This window comes from Marmota marmota, unplaced genomic scaffold, assembly GCF_001458135.2.
Source record: "Marmota marmota marmota unplaced genomic scaffold, marMar, whole genome shotgun sequence".
NCBI classification, from domain to species: Eukaryota; Metazoa; Chordata; class Mammalia; order Rodentia; family Sciuridae; genus Marmota; species Marmota marmota.
This window is the reverse complement of record NW_026000020.1, coordinates 9,371,003-9,379,269: the sequence shown is the minus strand read 5'-3', so window position 1 is coordinate 9,379,269 and position 8,267 is coordinate 9,371,003. Positions and strand designations below refer to the sequence as shown.

The window sequence follows — 8,267 nt, the reverse complement described above, 5'->3', positions numbered from 1 at the left end:
CCCAAAGAAGCCAGAATACCCCAAACAGCAACCACACCCCTTGTCGGGCTCGGCTGGCTCACGTCTGCCCTCAGCTTCAGGAGGAGAAACCCCATGTTCTACCAGGAGTGCACCCGCCCCTCTGTCCTGTAAGCTTCCAGGCCCAGCCAGGAACCGTCCTTTCCTCCATCCTCCAAGTGGAAGTGGGCGGCCCTATCCTGCACATGCAGCCTGCCCAGGAGAAGGGGCCTCTGGGGCTCCCTGGTCTGGAGCCGCAGGACAGAGGCCCCTGATGAATGTGAGCTGGCGCCCTGAGAGCTCTGATCAGGGAGGCCCCACATCCTGCCCCTGAGAAGGAGCCTTCATGCAAATGTGCTCAGAGGTGGGGAGAGGTAGCTAGGGGCTCCTTGGGGGAGCCAGCTGGGGCTCAGGAAGGGAGCAGAAAAGGTGGGGAGGAGGTGGGGGTGTGAACCAAAGAGCCCCAGAACACCTAGTACTGTCCCCTCACCAGACTCCGGATGTCACCCCTCCCGCCACAAAGACCCCAGCAGCCGGCACCCATCCCTGTGCTGGGTGCTGCCTTGGCCTCAGGAGGCCATGAGCAGCCCACAGCCCAGGGGGCAGGTCTTTCAGGCCTAGCTGAGGTCCAGCCCTCTGAGGCGCCTTCTGGTCAGCTGAGGACAGGTCATCTTCCCAGCCTCCAAGCAGCACAGTGACTCCAGCAGGGGGACTTTAGCCTCTGGAGTAAAGGGGCAGTAGCTAGGCCTTCCCTCCATGAGACTCTACTGACCTTCAGGGTAACAAGTGGCCTTAAAGGATCTCAAACAGGGACACTGAGAGTGACAGCGTTCCTCCTGCACATCAGGACAATAGGCTTAAGCCAGAGAAAACAGGCAGCGTCCCCCACCCTAACCTGACCTTCCTGGGTGGGGCCTGGATGCAGGGTGAAGCTCCCCCTAACGGCAGGGCCTGCCTCTCCAACCCCACAGCCACCGACCGCACCCAGGCCAGCACCAAGACCTGGGCTCCCTCCCTGGGGTCCCGGACCAGGGCTTGCTCAGGGCCTCAGCCACAGAGGCCCTGGGGCTCTGGGAAGGCTTCCCCAGCCCCTGCCCTTCACTACTGCACACCTCTAGGGGCTCTGGGGACAGGGAACATCAGAGAAGGGCTGGGGAGGGGGTGTTGCCGGGTCGGAGGATGGAGAAGAGGAAGGGGAGGGGAGGGTCCAGGCCCAGGCCAGGTGCATGCAGTAGGTGCACACAGTGGGGCCCAGGCCCTGGCTTCCTGCCTGCCCACCTATCCCCAGCCCCCGTCACAAGAGCCCCACACGTGGCTCACATTCTAGGCTCCATCCCCTCCAGCCCCTCCCCAGGCAGGTTCTCCCAGCTCACCTCCAAAGGGTCCAGAAGTGAGGAGCTGCCCTGGGCCCCCCAGTCCTGGGAGAACTTCCTGTCGAGCAGTCGTCTGCCCCACAAATGCGGCCGCTGTGCTTCCGACTTCCGCTCGCTCCCCTCATCACGATGACACACACCATCCTGCTCCCCGGGGCTCCCCAGGGCCCAGCACCTCACACTTCCTGCCCACAGGCCAGTCTTCCGTGCCCAGCGGCAGGCCTCAGCCCCTCTCCACATCCCACTCGGGGGGCCCTTCCCAGCCCAGGAAGGACCTGCCGTTGCTCTGCCTTCACCATGGAAGGGCCTGGAGAGGGAAGGGAAGGTGCTGGATGGGGACTGCGGCAGGCCCCTCCCCCTCCCTCCCTGCAGTTCTGCCCAGCTCAGTCACCTGCAGGCACCCTGTGGAGACAGGAGGGTCCCAAGCCAGCCAACTTTCCTTTTCCCTTTTAACATGACATCTCCATTTCTGCACGGCTATGTCTCATAATGACACCTGATACAAGCCTTGTCGTTACAAAGTGTCGCCAACTCTCCTTGCTGGGTTCTCCCACCTGCTTTATGATGCTTTACTGTGCCCACTCTACAGAGCTGGAGACGGGCTCCGAGAGGTCACACCAGCTCAGATGGGAAGTCACAAAGCCGGGGTCTGAACTCAGCACCTCTGAGCACAGGAGCCACCTCTTGCCCCCCCCACACAGGTCCTGGGCACCAAGGCTAGAGGGGAGCCACACCCATGGTCCCCTTCTCTCAGGCTACCCTGTCCACTTCTCCAGCCTCAGCCCCCGCTGACTTCTCAGACCACACCCTGAGCTCTAGACCTCCAGTCCACTTGCTGCCTAGGAGCCTCTTCCTCAGTCAAGTCCAAGGCCTTCAGTCCCAGGCCACCTGGGCCATTGTCAAGAGGGCCCCATTCTAGCCACACCCCTCCCCAGGGAACAGGGGAGTCCAGAGGAACATGGCTCCTGAAGCCCAGGCTCCCCTTCCTCCACCACACCAGGTGCCCAGGATCCTGGAACTCTGCCTCTGGGGCTGTGTGGCCTCCTCCTCCCACGGCCCCAGGCCTCGCTGCTCTGTGCAGCCCCGACTGGGGAAGAGAGGCCAGAAGGCTGACTGTGGACCAGCAGGGGGCCAGCAGGGGGGCCATGGGGTGGGAAGGACTTGGGGCCATGGCCAGGTCTCCACCCTGTAGACTTGTGACAGGAGGCAGGGTGGGGAAGAGGAGGGAGGGGAGGCCACAGGAGAAGGCACATTCACAGGAGGCCCAGATTTCAGCTGACGCCTGGCCTCTGGGCTGCTCTAGAGTGAGGTAGGCGATCAGGTAGAAGAGGGCAGGACTCCCCTCCACCACGGGTCTCCAGCTTCATCTACACTCCTCACTTTCTGAGACTGACAGGCAGGCCTAGCTCACAGGCCCCTCAAACTGTGTGACACAGGCCTGGCTACGGTTCCTCACACAGATTTCACAACTCTCCGCCCCACTGGGCAGGCCACACCTGGTCACCAGGACCTTCTTACAAACCCTTCTCTCAGGCCCCCAGCCCTCAGGGCCTCTGCAATACCAGCCCAGGCCAGCACCTGCCCTGAGCATTCTTTGCTGGAAACTGCTAATCCATCAGGAATGACCACCCAGGAGCCTGTCCGCAGGGAGCTTCCAATCTGGTGACGCAGAATAAATGAGCGGGCTGAGGGTGAGTGGTGATGCAAGCCAGGGAGAAATGACAGCCGGTGGCAGGGCTGAGCGAGTCACCAAGGGAGGTCAGGGGGGCCTCTGCTGCCCTTGGACAGGTTGTCCAGGAGGAGGGCCAGTCAGGGAGGGCCAAGGGAACTGTAGATCTCACTCTTGCCTGGGGTGGGAAAGGTCTCCATGTGCTCAGAGTGGAAGAGATGGGCCCAGGGTCTGCAGGGGCAGAGCCCGACACACCAGACCAGGTCTACAAAGTAAGCCAAGATGCCATTCAAGGTGGGCAAATGCCAGGTCAGAAAGCATTTACGTATCTGTGACTTTGTTCTTAAGGTTATCTCTCTGCTGTGCGGAGAACAGAGGGCAGGTAAAAGCAAGGAGACCAGTCATGTCTCTGTGCATGTCCAGCAGAGGGAGGGCAGACCTGGGGCTTGGGATCCACCCTCAGGACCAATGGTCACACTTCCTGCTCAAAGAGGAGGAGGAGAGATGGGCGAGTAGGCAAGGCAACTCCCAGGATTCCAGCTTGAGCCCCTGGCTGAGTGGTGACAGTGACATGTACAGAAACAGGAAGAACCGGGGAGAGAAAGCACTGGGCTGGGACTGTTAAGTACTGGGTTTGAGCTACTTGAGATATTCAAGTCCGCAACCGAAGATCGTACCTGGCCTTAGAGAAGTGTGTGACCAGAAGTCATCAGAGCCAGGGGTGGAGGAGCCTACCAGGACGGGAGGGGACAATCTGCAAAGGGGCCATGAAGTCGGTGAGAGAGAGAGAGGCGGGGAGAGAGAGCCCTGTCACTAAGAGGAGAGGCGGCTGCGGAGGAGGAAGTGGCCGGCTTTGTTGAAAGCTTCTGCAAAGTAGAGAAAGATAAGAAGAGAAAGTGGTAGATTGAGAGGGGCCACCCAGAGGTTAGGGCAAGCGAGGCTGGAGGGGACAATGGGGCAGAAGACGGGTGGCTGTGAGGGGAGGACGCACCACCTCCTTGCCCAGGCTGTGCCCCTCGGGTCCAGCTTCCCTGGCCCTCCCTAGCACCCTGCTCCTCAAAGCCGGAGTGCCACCTGGCCGGATCTGCACCCCTCCCCAGCTCTGCCCCCACTCGTTCCTGGGTCCATAGCTCCCCTTGACTGTGAGCTACTCAAGGGCAAGGACGGGTGCCGTCACTGTGCACCAGAGCCAGGTTCCTGTAGATGTGTGATGTGTAACTAACACTCGAGTCACCTCAAGAGGACACCACAAGCAACACCAGCGCCCGTTGCTGTTCCCGGCCGTGGTCTGGGCGCACCCAGCGTGCTGGAGGTGGGCTGAGAGGTTCCCGCTTACACCAGGTCCAGGATGAGCCTCCCAGCCCTGCAGCACCCGCTCCTTCCTGTCTGCTTGACTCTTGTCTTCCCAGGGCCACAAGGAGCGTCGCTCGGGCAGAGGATCCTCGGTGGAGGACAGCGGGATGTCCAGCACCAGGCAGGTTCCCATGCCCAGAGCCCTTCCAGCTGTCAGCTTGGATGCTGGGTCCTCCTGCCCAACTCCTGGGCTCTCTCCTGGGCCTCCTGCACCCCTCCCCAGGACCTGAGGCCACACGGCCTGTACCCACAGCCCTGGTGAGCAACTTCCTGTTTGCCTACAGAGGAAGCTGCTCAGCAGGTTGGTGGCCAGGTGGCTTCTCATACCCTGAGCCAGGAGGGGAAGCGGCCACCTTCTAAGAAGGAACCCTGGGTATTTCAGCAGAGTCTGGCCCTCCTGGGAGGCAGAGGGGAGAGAGCAGAGGGCAGCAGAGGAAGGGACATGGGCACTTGACTCACACCGCCCTTTCCTGAGGCCCTGCGTGCTGACCGACAGGCCCTCCACAGCACCTGACCAGACTCTAGGGGTGTGTGGGGGAGGGGTGTCTGAACCTACACCACAGACAGGGGAGGAGACGAAAGGTCACAGCTGTCACTCACGCTCACAGGCAGTCGGTGGAGAAGCCTGGATGTGAACCAGGAAGCTGACCCCAGCAAGCACACCCTCCGCTCTTCCCTGGCCACCCACATGCCTCAGGGGGGTGAGCCAAGGCCGCCCTCCTCTTAAGCCAGTAGAGATGCTAGGGTGGGGTGAAGCCATTCCTCTCAACTCGGGGCTTACTGTAGCGCTCAAGCTGATGGAATACTGTCCTTCCAGGGGGACCAGCCACCTGGCAGGGTGAGAAGGAGGCCTGGAGCAACTCAGAGGTTCCAGGACCCCTGAATTTGACACTGTGAACGTTTGTCCCCTTGGGGAAGCCTGGGGGTAAGGCAGCCAGGGGCTTCTTTCTTCAGCTCTGCGCCTCTGCCAGGCCAGGCCCCAGCAAGGCCAGACAGGACGCCTGCGCTCCCTCTGCTGAGTTAGACACTTATCCCCCATGGGCCTCTGAGGATGGACCCCATGGCCAGAGCAGGGAGCTGGGGGTAGGCCTGAGGGGACAAAGGCGCCCCCTCTGGAGGGGAGGTCTTTCAAGGCAGGAGCAGGAGGACAGGGAACAGTCCAGGGGTAAGTCACTGCCCACTTCCCAGCACGAGCCTCTACTGCTGTGTCTGCCACTCAACCAGAAGACCCTCTGTGTCTGCAGACAGAGCCTGGACACAGCGCCAGGCTCTCACTGCCCCAGCATGAAGGTTTGCCTGGCCTCCCCTCTGGGCCTCCCCTCCCAGCCTTTCCCAACACTGTGAGTTTTAAAGATGGGCACTTGCCAGGCAGCCTCTAGTTGTGGATCTGCCCTCTCAGGGTTGGGCTCTAGTTAGCTCTCCATCTCCCAGTCCCCTGGCACCAGAAGTCATCCACAGAACAGCTCCTGAAACACACGTGTGCGTCATTACTTACAGTGACAAAAATGCTCAGCCTTCAATATCCACAACAGCGAATCAGATAAATGGTTGGGGGGGGGGGGCTGTCACATGGCCACATGCAGACCCAGGCACCCTCTAGCAACCTCGTTTTTGAGGAGTATTTAGTGAAGTGGAAAGATGCTTATAGCATATTAAGTAATAAAACTATTTATATATTCATATTATCTCTACTTTTAAAACCTTGTTTATTTAGGCAATAAAACAGGAAAACAGCAATTGATAATCTGCATGGGAACCGAATACAAAGTTTTCATTTCTCTATGGAAATTTTGCTTGGAATGTACCTAATTTGGGAAAATAAGTATGTGTTTATCATCATCAAAAATAGTAAAGGTATCAGCAAATTAAACTCATTGGATTAAATAGTGATTGGTTCCTCCGTTCACGGGGCGGCTGGCAGACCCTTTCGCAGCCTGTCTCCCCATTGCTAGTGGAGGCTGAGACACAGGGGTCCAGAGGGTCTGCACAGGTGGGTCTGGTTTTGTTTTGGCGGCACTGGGGGTTGAACCCAGAGGTCTGTACCACTGAGCCACATCCCCAGCCCTTTTTATTTTGTTTTGAGATAGGTTCTCGCTAAGTTGCCCAGAATGGCCTTGAATTGCGGTCCTGCTGCTCAGCCTCCAGGTAGCACCGGCAGTATTTGCTCTACTTGACCTAAAGCATCACTGTCTCTCAAGTGGCTGCCATGGTGACCTGTCAGATGTAGGTGTGGGAATCGACTTGGAAGCCCAGAGTCGGCACAAAAACCACCTAAAGGTGAAGACATTTGAGATTTGACAGCGACAGAAAGGGTTCTCCTGGAGCTTCTCTTCACGACTCCAAGCAGCAACGTCTGGGGAACAAGCTGCCCTAAAATCCTTGTCAGGAGTAGCTGTTCCCAGAAGGGAGAAGAGAAGTGAAGCCCACCCCAGACCCTTCCCTGTGACGGCTTTGTAGCCCTGAAGGCCATGGTGAGATCATGTCTGCACAAACGTTGCCCGTAACTTTGTCTCTCATCTGTTCTCCTAAAAACCCATCCGGTTTTCCTACGGAAACCTATTTGTCTTCCCACAGAAGGCTTTTCTGCCCCTATTAATGTGTCTTTTGTCAGTTTAATTCACAGGTCCCAGCTACTAAGTCTAAGAGGGTAGAGGAGAGGGGGTTTCCCCCTGCCCAGGGTGGGGAGGAGGAAGCCCTGCCCCAGCGCCCCCTCCACAGAGGGAAAGCTCTGTCTGTCTGTCTGTCTGTCTGGGGGGTAACATGCGCACTGCACAGGTGCTGTACTTAACTACGTGAACCGGACAAAATACAAGTGGTGTACAGACCTATAATTTACCTCATGGATACACAGTAGAGTGGACAATGCCCACTTGATGAGAATTCAAAGAAAAAGATTAAACAATATTACAGGAGAGAAACTGTTGTATCAGAGGTCACGAGCAGGACAGGTAAGCAAGCAGACACCTGGTATGGCTGCGTTTGACATTTCCAGCATTGGGAGAAGGAAGGGGAAGGGTCCCTTAGGACGATCATCAGCCCTGAGAGGCCATCAATCATGGAACAGGAACCCAGGTGTGCGTGAGGAGCAGAGGAGTATCAAACAGAGCAGGCAAAGCAAGAGGGCAACTCAGAACAGGGCGATGCCTGAGCCACATGTTCTCTTGGGGGTGCCCACGCTCAAGCTGGGCCCTAGTACAAAGCCCCGAGCCTTTCAGAGCCCTCTCTACAGTCACCTTTGGGAGACAAAGAGGCAGCCTGGCTGGGCAGCTCCCAGCAGGGACTGTGCTGGAAACTCTGAGCTCTGCCTGGGGCTTTAGCCTGCACACCTGAGCTTCCCGAGGCTACCTCTGTCCCCTCTGCCTCAGCACGTTGTGCATTCCCCTGAGGGCCCCCCGGGCTGCACCTCCAGCTTCTTGGAAGGTAGGATGGTTACTTGGGCCTTGTTGTGTGCAATCCTCACACCTCTGTCCAATACCCAGAATGTTAAAAAACTGGTTCCAGGAGGATGCTTTCCTAACCCCTCAGCCAGAAAATGCTCTGGGTCTCCTGGGCCGGCTCAGCCATCCACCCACTCCTCCTGCCCGCCTGCCTGCCCCTGGTGCTGTTCTGGATTTTTCTCTCTGGCTCTTCACACTCTTCCGGGGAGACTTTACTCCCATGTATCCACCTCCAACAGTGCACTGCAGAGCCACAGACCCCTCTCGGGCCCAGAGTCCCAGCTGCTCATGGGAATCTCAAGCAGGATCCAGACCTCACGGCCTGTGCAAGGGCCCTGAGCGCCTCCCTAGCTCTGCGCGGGGCCGGCCCCTCTGGGCCCTCACATCTGCGCGCTGCCATGGGTCCCAGCACACTGTCCAGTGCAGGCCCACTGCCCT

The 8,267-nt window shown here is 58.5% G+C and overlaps 1 protein-coding gene across 1 annotated transcript in view; it reads right to left on the bottom strand.

The window, feature by feature from the left end:
• Psd4 (pleckstrin and Sec7 domain containing 4) overlaps positions 1–4,018 on the bottom strand; it is a 23,056-nt gene extending 19,038 nt beyond the window's left edge. Inside the window, 1 exon segment of the mRNA XM_015499777.2 lies at positions 1,371–4,018. The gene's annotated coding sequence lies outside the window, so the exon portion shown is untranslated.
• Positions 4,019–8,267: the final 4,249 nt, after the last annotated feature.